The 12,133-nt window shown below is 31.7% G+C and overlaps 1 non-coding gene and 2 pseudogenes across 1 annotated transcript; all 3 read left to right on the forward strand.

The window, feature by feature from the left end:
- The first annotated feature begins 4,582 nt into the window (after window positions 1-4,582).
- Window positions 4,583-4,789, forward strand: LOC127736300 (small nucleolar RNA U3; annotated as a pseudogene).
- Window positions 4,790-8,931: 4,142 nt separating this feature from the next.
- LOC127736299 (small nucleolar RNA U3) lies at window positions 8,932-9,140 on the forward strand (annotated as a pseudogene).
- A 713-nt stretch (window positions 9,141-9,853) lies between these two features.
- Window positions 9,854-10,075, forward strand: LOC127736273 (small nucleolar RNA U3). Its single transcript, XR_007998904.1, has one exon. It is a non-coding gene; the product is annotated as a small nucleolar RNA U3 (small nucleolar RNA).
- Window positions 10,076-12,133: the final 2,058 nt, after the last annotated feature.

The raw sequence follows: 12,133 nt of genomic DNA on the forward strand, positions 1-12,133 counted from the left end.
TCATGCTTATGCTATGTCATACGGAGTTACTTACAAAACTGTCCTTGCTTATTAAAAAAATCAGTCTGCACTGTTTTAAACCCGGACTCTTGTATCCACTATATCCCCATGTTTTTACTATTTACACTGTTTATTATATATATAGATTATATTGCTTTTTGTATATTAAATAATATTATGTATTGTGTTTGCATATGTTGCACACTTGTGTGCCAGGGTTGTTGGAATAAAATCTTGAAATATTGAAGTCATTGTATGTCAAAGAAACACCTTATGGTGTCTTGTACTGAACAAACTCAACATACCTTAAATTGCATATAAGAGAGTACTGGTTCCAGGAACTTGGGGAAGTACCAAAAACAAGTACAACAGGCAAAATAAAGCCTACTTTATAAACTTCATACATTTATATTCATTATCAAAATTATAAAGTCAAAAAGGGTTCTACAATGATCACCAGTCATTCAGCTTTTAATTGATACCAAAATTACCAAAATATTCTACATATTTTGAAAGTTACACTCATGCGTAGGAACTATTTTGTTTTAAATATGTACTACTTTCTTGTATGTTCTTTCAGACCAGGCCCGAATTAGTGGTGTTACACCACTAGAACCATAGAAAGAACTACACAATTACGAGACCACGATACGAACTTCAACATCTTGTTATGTATGATTAGGGATTTTGCACAGACATTCATTTATGTGTTTAACTTGGATCTGCAGCTTATGATTCAAGTCAAATGTTTTCACTTAGATGGTTATATAAAAGTAAGAAGATGCGGTATGATTGTCAATGAGATATTGTCAAATGCCATAGAAGTTAACAACTATTATTCCCTGTACGACCTTCAACAATGAACAACACCCATTCCACATTGTAAGCCATCAAAGGCCCCGAAATGACAAATGTAAAACAATTCAAACGAAAAAACTAACGACCTGATTTAAGTAAAAAACAATAAAACAAAAACAAATATGATATTCCACAACAAACCACAACCACTGAATTACAGCTCCTGACTTAAGACAGGCACATACATAGTGGGTGGGGTAAAACATGTTTGCTGGTGCCCAACCCTTCCTGTAACCTTAGACAGTGTTGTAGTAGTACGGAATAAGAACAAACTATGAATATCAGTTTAAAAAGGCTTGGTTCATTAGATCGATACAAAGCACATGGAAACCCTAAAAAATACACAAAATACACAAAGTACAGGTCTTAGAGCACTCGCTAGTTCAAAGCCAATAACAAGTAATAAAACATCTTGTGTCCAAGACTAAAATATCAATCAGTACACATTCAACATTCAATGGATTTAGTGTAAACACGTCATTAACAGTCAAAATATAGGTATCAACAGATTGTAGAACAGCGAATGTACCTAGGTGTATACCAATGATGTTTAGTTTATTTTAATTTACTGATAACGAAATCAAATATGTATACCCATAAAACATCACAGTGTTGAATTGGTGACCTTTTATATAATAAATTGATTTAAAGGATCGATAAATTTACCCGGATCGTATCTACGTTTACGGGCTCGGTAAACAGCATTACCGTAAAATTAGTATTGTCATAGTTAAATTACTTTACCAATTTTTGAATTTCTTTACTTTTTTAAATGATCTAACACTGAAGTATCCTTTATCAATTTAATAAACAAATTTCATTTCAAATTTTATGTTTTAAGACATACAAGTGAATTTCAATGTATCAAAATATGAATTATACTAAGACAAATTTTGAAATTCGCAAATCCTCGATCTTAATTGAAGGCTTCCACTCCGGTGCTTTGCATTTGCGCCAAAATATCCATCATTTGCCCCAATTATACAGGAAATTGTATACATAAAAGTTTTATATTTTCTATATTAACTTTAATTGATTATCCATCATTTTAGGCTATCCCTTGTCACCACTTGGAGATTGAAGTAGGATTTCAAACAGGATAAGTTCCTAAAAAATAATGATAAGAATATATTCTTTATCTACATCTTTTGTTTGCATAATAAAACTACATGTGTCACCATCTATTATCATAGTGAATCTTCCTTCAACTGGTATGTTTTTTGTCAGATGAATTAACTGTGCTGTCATGCATACTCGCATGCATATTATTTTTTATTTAACATCCCCCAGTCAGCCCTGATGAATCACAACACTGATTAAGTTTTTTGCATTTTTGTTCTATGTTAATCTCAGGTTTGTCATCGTTTTTAATGAATATTACCAGCATATCATTAATACGTGCATACATTACATGATTACAAATACCTAAAAGTTAGTAATATAATTTTTGGTATATTTCGAGTTCCATTATCTGTCGAAAAATCTATTGTAAAATGCATGCAGTAATTGAATTATTATAAACCTTTGAAAAATTAGACGTAAATGATCATTCATATATCTTTTGGCATGTCTTGTCAGTCATGTCTGATGATTTTATGCTCTTTGCTGACTAAGATTCCTTTCACAAATGTAAGCAACATTGTTGTTACGACTGAAACCGTCAACCGTTCTTAAATATAAAGGTACAATATTATTATTATTGATGTTTCGGGAGGAGGCTTTCCTGATATGGAACATGCGCCTTATGAAGGTACAAATGTTTGTTTCTGGGTTTTTACCTCTTTACTTTTTCAGGTAGTTATACATCATTGGTCTTTTTTGTTTGTTTGAGCGTTCCATGTGATGGTAAACCAAGAATGTGCTTTGGACATAAAAACAATTGGTTTTTTTTAATTTCGTGCGTCAGAAGCGTTTTTTTGGTTTATCCTGGAAAGCTCAAACTCAAATGTTTGAAAACCAAGGATGTCTAAATAACCGACTACGTGACAGGTTATATGACTAAACGAGAACTATTAAGTGTTAATAGTTTTTTCGTTTAAATGATTCAAAATCTCCATTATACTCTGATATATTGAACAGTTTGTGATAGCAAACATTGAGAATATACATATTATTTCACTGACGCACAAAAAACGTCTCAAATATATTATCGTTCTCTTTGACTATTCCATCGACCGACTGCTTTATAAATAATACTGTTATTTTTACTTGATAAAGTAAAGTAGGATTTGATATTAAATACATTTTCATTTTATTAAAAGTTATTTCAATTGCTTTGAATGTAAAAGCTGAATGTTAAAAACAACCAAACATTTATCTCAAAGTACAGTACATAAATTATGATTATGATTTAGTAATAAGTGAATCTTTGTCTTCTCTAAATCATAGTATTTGTATAGTCTCACTCCTCTTGAACTTAAAGTTATATATATTTTTCATCAAGGTTGTTCGCTAACTCTAAATTTAGTTGATATTTTACGAAATTCGAGATTGTTATGTTAGCAAACGTATTTGTTCATAATTTTTAAAAGTACCCTTCTTGTATTCACATATCACCAAAACTAAGTGTGTCCTCAACTATTTCAACTATATTTATCTATTACACTACAATCTAAAACAGTTTTTGTAAATATCGTGGTCAATACAATTTTAATAAAAAGTTATAAAACATATGTACTCTTCATACTTTTTTAACAATTTATCCGATAAATTCTCATAAAATTTCAACCACCAAGAAGCTGGAAGCTCACTATTATATAACAGAAAAAAATGACAAAAGACAAAACAATGAATCATATAGTGTATATCAAGTTTTTGTTTAATAAAAGACATTACAAGAAAACATAATTATATAAAATAAACTGTATTCAAAATCCGTCAACACAATGCAATTGAATAAATAAGTTTGTATGTAAAAAGTCATTTGAAATAAGAACTAGGGACTGTTGATATATTTGCTTGATCATTTATTGCATTTATTCACTGTATCCTTTACACTGTATGTTTTGTGTTTTTGTAAAATTTGTCAAAAGCTTACGAATTCACATGGAAACAAAGAAATGAATGTTTAAATCCAATTTGAATCAAACTTTCAAAAACAGTAATAAAGTTTTCTTATCAAAGAGATTTAAAGCGATTAGATCATTCATCTTTCAAGCCTACATTTAATATATCGACTCTTTGAGGAGAGACAACACTTGAATCATTCATACATAACTAAATACTACATGCATTCTTCGGAAAATGCCTGTACCAAGTCTGGAATATGACACTTGTTTTCCACTCGTTCCGTTGTAACTTGATTCATTCATACCGTGGCATAACTGAATACTACATTCTTCGGAAAATGCTTGTACTAAGTCTGGAATATGACACTTGTTTTCCGCTCGTTCCGTTGGTTGATAATTTTTGATTTTGTCAGTTTTGATGGACTTCCCCTTTTTGAATTTACCCATGAGTTCAGTATTTTGTAATACTTTTTTTTGTAATTTCCCTTGAAACGAACGTTTGCAAACGAAGAACGAAATTTTAATGTCTTTACCAAACTTTATATCGATGGCGTTTTCATTTCTCATTTTTCATTTCATTTGTAATACTATAATTGAAAGCACAAATACCCGTCTCTTCTTTTGTTATCCATGCATGCAACTACACAAAAACATCAAACACCTACATTTAGCGACAAATACACGTAAACAAATTCAACGTTATATCTTAACTTGATAAAATGATACTTTTAGGGATCATTTCTTTAGTATGTATCGCCGAGACGTTAGAAATATCTGACTGGACCTAAACTCACATTGCAGACAAATAGTGTTTCTTTATGTGCATGAGGGCGGTCGAGGCTATCCTCGGCTTAGTGGGATCCTGCCTTCGATCATTGATCTTTAAGTGGGGAGTAGAAGGAATGAGACGCATTCTGAGTTGTAACATAACAATTACGACATCGAAATCAATTCAAACGTTACATTTCAAAAGGGTTATGTTAATTACGCCTTCAAACTTTTTGTCTGGAAATTATGTTTGTATTGAGAAATTGAATAAAATTGTTATATAATATACAAATTTGATTCTAAGATAATGAAAAATATGAACTCATTTCAAAGTTTAGTTTAACGTTGATATTCAGTCGAAAGACTTCAAACACAACCTATAGTAAGCTTTTAAAATCGACTACATAACAGCAAAAACACATATATTACAAAATACATCTAAACAATACAATTTGGAACAGTCAATGCATAAAACAATAAATGTTAAATAAAACTTAAAAAGCATAATACTGAATTGAGGCAACAGTAGTGTAATGATGTTCAAATTTCATAAATTGATTATAAAATTATTTTGTTTGGTTTGCCAAATGTTCCTCTAAATATCTTTTACAAATTTTATGCATCTATTTCCTCAGCAATCAAAAGCCAGCTTTATATAGATACCGTGAAACTAGCTTAATTGGGTGCGGTGTGATTCAAATGTGGATACTACGAGATTGAAAGGATCTGTCAGAGAACAAAGGATCTTAGGGTAAGTCTCTCTCAATAACGTAAAACATTTGATTTCTCGACCCTATACACAAGTATTCCTCACTCTAACATAAACATCGAGAGAATAAGTCCATTTTTTCTTACAAAACAAATGGCCATGTTCCTATCTGTATTTTCTAATTCAACTTGTACATATTTGATATTATTCCTATGTGAATTATCTTGTTTTAGGAAGGGACAAACAATTCTTTGTGAAAAGAACCAATCAGATTAAAACAAAATCTGACGCTGAAATTATCAAGTTGATTGTTTGTTTTATTGACAAATTAATTATTTCTCACGTTTCGAGTGCGCGTTTTTCTACGGGACATAAACTGAACTCTTCTTTTCGACCTGTCTTATTCGTATGAGGCAGACATCAGACAGGAGCTTCTCAGGAAGAATGACACGAAGCTTGTGCATGATAACTTTACGTTTCGCTATAAAGGTGATCTCTTTTCACTTAATGATTCAAGTTTTGGTGACCATCAAACCTATCTAATTGAATTGAAAGAAAGGATTCACAGATACACTCTGGATTTACATCTAGAAACTGACAATGTGAGTGGGGTGAAAATATATACTATTCGAAACAAGAAATGTTTTCAAATTTTCCATTGTGAACTATTAGTTACTGCCACCGTCTTCCTAATGTGCTTATTGCGTATATATCTCCAAGTTGATACGATATCACAGGGCTTGCGTTCCAGGTGGTAAATCATCTTTTCATGCTCGGGAAAAAAAAAGAGTCACTTTTATAAGCACAGTTTTATGTTATCAATATAATAATGCAGTCCTTAAGAGACCGACAAAAAAGTCAAACTTTTTTGTTAGTATTCAATTTCATTTCGTGAAATCAAAAATAATGCATTCCTGCTTATATAAATAAGAAGATGCGGTATGAGTGCCAATGAGACAACTCTCCATATAAGTCGCAATGTATAAAAAGGTTAACAGTTATAGGTGAAAGTACGGCCTTCAACACAGAGCCTTGGCTCACACCGAACAGCAAGCTATAAAGGCCCCTAAATGACTAGTGTAAAAGAATTCAAACAGGAAAATCAACGGTCTAATCTATATAAAAAAAACGAGAAACGAGAAACACCTATTAACCACAGCAACAAACGACAACAACTGAACAACATGCTCCTGACTTAGGACAAGTGCATAAATATGCAGAGGGTTTAAACGTTTTAACAGTAATACTATGAAAGTATTTGTTCTAATAGGAAAGACCCGGAATAATCAAAACGTTGTCAATCCTACATCAATATAACCCGGAGGTCGTCTATTGCATGTTCCTTTATTGAATTGGAAACAATTTTACTATAGCATCTAAAACAAGAGAGTCTGGAGATACCAAAGGAATATTTTAACACATACATACGCCAACGAAATATTTACGAATAGACAAACAACAATCACAATACACAACACAGAAAAACTAAAAGACTTAGCAACACGAAACAAGTTTCGCGCTGAAGCAACATTAAAAATGAATTTACATGAATACCAAAAACTCCAAGGTAAATCTAAACAGGTGAAGTCCATTAAACTTGACATATTAGACTAACGGAACGACTGGCAAACAACTATTACATTCCTGACTTGGTATAAGCATTTTCCGCTATTTTAATCTCTCACTGGTATGACAGTTGAATATAGTTTCGTTATATTGAAAAAAGTGTGCGAGCAACCCTGACAGACATAATTGGTTAATGTGACAAAAATTGGGATCCAGCACCTAAAATTGTGTAAACATACATCACGAAATGCAAATATTACGATAAAATTGCATGTGTCCGAAACGCACAAAGCCATAAATCCAACAGCTTGATGCCAAAAACAGGTCTACGACAAGAACCATACGACCGAAAGGGACATAATAATACTAAGACAAATAAAGTGAAAACTGCGAAAGTATATAAAATGATACACGTCGTCTGTACCAAGAATCTAAAACTCAAGAACATCCTGTATTATTTGTAAAGGTGACAATGACTACTTTTTCTATTAGGTCTTGGTACCTTCCGTTGAACTGTATATATTGTATGTTTCAAACTGTATTTGCTGTATGTATTAAACTGTATATATTGTATGCTTTATACTGTATTTACTGTATGGATTAAACTGTATATATTGTATGCTTTAAACTGTATTTACTGTATGCCTTAAACTATACATACTGTATGATTTACGGTCAAGGAACAGTAAACGGGCTATATCACAGATGTTGGTTAAATTTTGCATACTACTTAGGCTCGTTGAACTATAATTGAAAATAGAGAAAAAAATAATGCACTTATCTCTTTTATTCTCAGAAATATTACTGATTGAATTCTTTCAAAATGGATGAATATTTGTATAGGAAGCACATAAAATCGGCTAAATACGATCTTAAATTTGTCTTAAAATCATCAAATCTACAATTTCAAATTCCTGGACTTTTCTTAAAAAACTATTCGTTGTTGATACATAAATTTCCTTTTTGATGATAAAATAATCATATGGTCAGCGACTTCGTTTTTGGTGGATTGAATAACCAATTTGTTACCTAGTTGGTAGTGAAAAACGGTAGGAATTCGACGTTTTACGGCGTACAACGCGATAACGTTTTGCTTATTTTGACGTTTTGTGGGTTTTTTTCACCTAGAACACCACTTTAGATGAAGTATACCGTTAAAAAGAAATCGGTCACCATGTTAATATTTTACATCATTAAAACGGAAATTTATGTATAAACTAAGATCTGATTGAATCTAAAAGACTCAAGCATATTTAAGGTACCAGTCTTGTATTACAACTCCAGTTTCCGGTGCATGATATCAAAACATGGAGTTAATAAAAAATAGTCCATTTTTTCTGAATTTTTTTCTGGACTTGATTTTTTCTGTTTGATTAAAAGTTTATGCTGAATCGAAACACCTATTTAGATTTAAAAAAATATTGCATCTTTTTGGGGATATCAAACCAGGAAAGTTGAAGGATATCGTGTTTACTGAAAGTGGTGCGGCCTAGTAAAAACAGCAAACAGAAAGTAGAAAAAAAATTTTTGACTTCAGGGTTTCATAACTTTTTATTCTTCGTGGCATGACCCACTTTTTTTCCCATTAAATCACAATTTCACATTACTACATACATGATATGTACATGAAAAAATTTTTCTATGTAGCATTTTATTTAAAAAAAAATTCAAAGATCTGCTGTTTTGCACGTAAGCCTATGGAGCAGTCAAAATTACAAGGTGCAACCTTAACGTCTACATGCAATCAGTCGACTATATAAAGAAAGATAACTATTACTTAAATCGAATATCATTAATACTACATTGGTTATTTCCCTTGTAAAAGCCGAACGAAACATCTGAATTTCAAGATAAAAATGGAAAACGATGGCGTTGGTATATGGTATTATATTTGTAATATAATAACTCTGAACACAAAAGTTCGTTTTCGTTCTAGTTTGCCATGAAACTATACAAAAATATGACACCTACATTCAGTCACTAATACACGTAAACAAAATGAAAGTAATATCTTATCTAGGCAAGATCATATTGTTAGGGATCATTTTCTTTAGTATGTATCGACGGGACGTAAGAGAAATCTGACTGGACATAAACCCACTATGAAAAAATAGTGTCTCCTTCTGAAGGCGATTGTCCCTGGCTTAGTGGGATATAGCCTTCAATAATTGATGACCGTTCCTCTCCCCCCGAAGTGGGGAGTAGGAGGAAGGATACGCATCCTGAGCGGTAACAAAACAATAATGAAATCAATATCGAAATCAGTCAAAACCCTTACATATCAAAGGTTTTTTGTTAATTAAGTCTTAATATGTTGGCCGAAAAATTTAGTAAACCTGTTATATAATAAAAAAAACTATTTTATTCAACAATATATTTGCTTGATCTTTTATTGCATTCATTTACTGTATCCTTTATATGGTATATTTTATGTTTTTGTATATATTTGTAACAAGGTTTTTTGTATATATTTGTAACAAGCTTTTTATAAATTTTAATACATTGAAACAAAGATATGAATTTTGAATTCAATTTGATTTAAACTTTCAAAAACTTAAAACGTTGAATGAACAGTATTATAAAAAAAATTATCAAAGAGATTTATAGTGATTAAATCATTTATCTCTCAAGCCTACATTTAAATAATCGACTATTTAACGAGAGATAACAATATATTTATTCGTACAAACTACACACGACATTGATTATTTCCCTTGAACCGGAATGTTTGCAAACAAAGTACGAACACTTTTTAATGTCTATACTCAAATGGAAAACAATAGCGTTTTCAGTTCTTATTTTTCATTTCATTTTTATTATCATAATTTTAAGTTCACAGACCCGTTTCTTCCTTTGTTTTCCATGCAACTGCTCAAAAACAACAAACACCTACATTTAGTGACAAATACACGTAAACAAAACCAAATTTTTATATTGTCCAGGTAAGATCATACTTTTAGGGATCATTTCTATAGTATGTATCGCCGGGACGTCAGATAAACCTGACTGGACCTAAACCCACGATGAAGAGAAATAGCGTCTCCTTCTGAGCGTGAAGGCGATCGAGGCTGTCCCTAGCTTAGTGGGACCTAGCCTTCGATCATTGATGACCGTTCCTCTCCTCCCTAAGTGGGGAGCAGGAGGAAGGAGACGCATTCTGAGTGGTTCCCTTATAAATTTATTCCTTAAAACGAAAACAACTGGCTGTACACAAATTCCTGAATTATCACATTACATGATAACATAAAGCAGGATTTGAGAACTTTTGAAATAATATAAATGTTTTACAGTAAAAATCTAATCTATATGTTTATTGATATTTCAATATATTATGATATAATTATTATAACTATTATTATTGAAAAGACTGAATAAACTGTAATCAAATATATGAGTTAGAGCAATCAATCAATCAATTATAATAACAGATCTGAAAAGGTGGAAGGAAATCTAGATTTTTAGTTTTCAATTAAAAGACAAACAGGTGATATTTAAGAAATAATTCATGGAAGCCATAGATTTGTTGGAAATTTACACATGACCTATGCCGTTATATTCGAATTTTATCCTGAGCGTTAGCGTGGGATGAAATTAACGTATATCACGGCCCAGGCCATGTGTAAATTTCCAACTAATCTATGAATTATTTCGATTCTAATAGGACAAATACAGTAATTTAAAAACTGAAGCGAGGGTGGGTAAGCCGTGTGTGTGGCAGGTCTTTTTTTACTCCCTGTTTGATAAAGCTACAACATTTCCAATAAATCTATAGCTTGCATGAATTATTTCTTAATAACTGCTAGAAAAAATGTGATTAATTCTTTTATTCCTAAACCCCAACGTTTGCTATTTTTTATTTACATTTTTTTTAAGCTACCGTCAAATCAACAGTTGACAAATCGTATCTAAGGAGCCGCCATGTTGACTTGCTGAAATCAGTAGATGTGGGAACAATGCAAAAGAGTAGAAAATAAAATAACACCTACCGCAAAACTCCATTTTAATGCAATACTATCCGAATTTCGATGGTTCACGTAACGGAAAACCCTTCAGCTTTAGCGTTTTCATTTGTATGACGTCATGTTTTGAAATGACTTTAATGCGCCAAAAGCATTAATGGACTTTCGCGGAATTTTATTTGGTTTTGATTTTGTACATTTCTCCGAGCTCTAATACATTAATTCTTTTTGTTATGCATCATCATAAGAATAAAGGTTCTGTAGTCTTTTTTCAATTACAATTTTAACACAACAAAATCGGCATTGCGTTTGCAAATAGGTTACGATACATGTGGATTTACGTGGGAGGTATATTATAACAGCCATTATTATGAATATCTCTGAGTCTGCGCTAAGTATAGATATATCGAGAATTTTATCACGGTGTTGTTTACAAAGCGTAAGAAGCACGTCATATTAGAATACTAAACTTTTAACTTTTGTACTCTTTACACTTCAATTCCTCATAAGTAGAATACTGAAAAAATTGTCTTTTTGATGATGCGAATTCTATTAATTGACTACGCTAAGAACTGAAAGAAAATTTAAAGTAAAGTATGAACTTAAAAATATATTTTATTGAATTAAGATAAAAAAAATGTTATAAACTATTTCAAAATAAGAATCAGAAACAGCACGCTAGCTATTAAATGTGGAAGATATAATAAAAAAAAAAGCTTTAGAAAAAATATCGTGCTCCCTATGTAATGTAGAAATGCATGCTCTATCGTATTCAGAATGAGCTGATAGATATCAACAGATGTAGTTACTTCAAAGGTGGCGACAGAAGAACAAGTTTTACCAACAGAGGAACCAGTGATGTCTACAGGAACTCTTTTTTTCCAAGAACAATCATGGAATGGAATACATTACCTGCCAAGGTTGCTGACGCGGGATCCGTTCAGGGCTACAGACTACACATTTATACCGGACACAACATTGTAAATAATTTTAACAGTATCAATCTGGGGCCAGTTTCACAAAGCTGTCTTAGGACTAAGATATGTCTTAGGATGGTCTTACGACATATCTTAGTCCTAAGTGTGTTTCACAAAGTGGTCCTAATTTAGGACATCCCTTAAAGTTGGTCATAAAGTTAGGACTACACGAGAGGTGTCTTATGATGGTCTTAGGATAGTCATAAGTTTATTTTTATGAATTACACTTATTTTTTATATTGATTTTGCAAATTATGTTATTATTATTTGATTATCTAATCTCCTTGA

This window comes from Mytilus californianus, unplaced genomic scaffold, assembly GCF_021869535.1.
Source record: "Mytilus californianus isolate M0D057914Y unplaced genomic scaffold, xbMytCali1.0.p SCAF_3, whole genome shotgun sequence".
Lineage (NCBI taxonomy): Eukaryota > Metazoa > Mollusca > Bivalvia > Mytilida > Mytilidae > Mytilus > Mytilus californianus.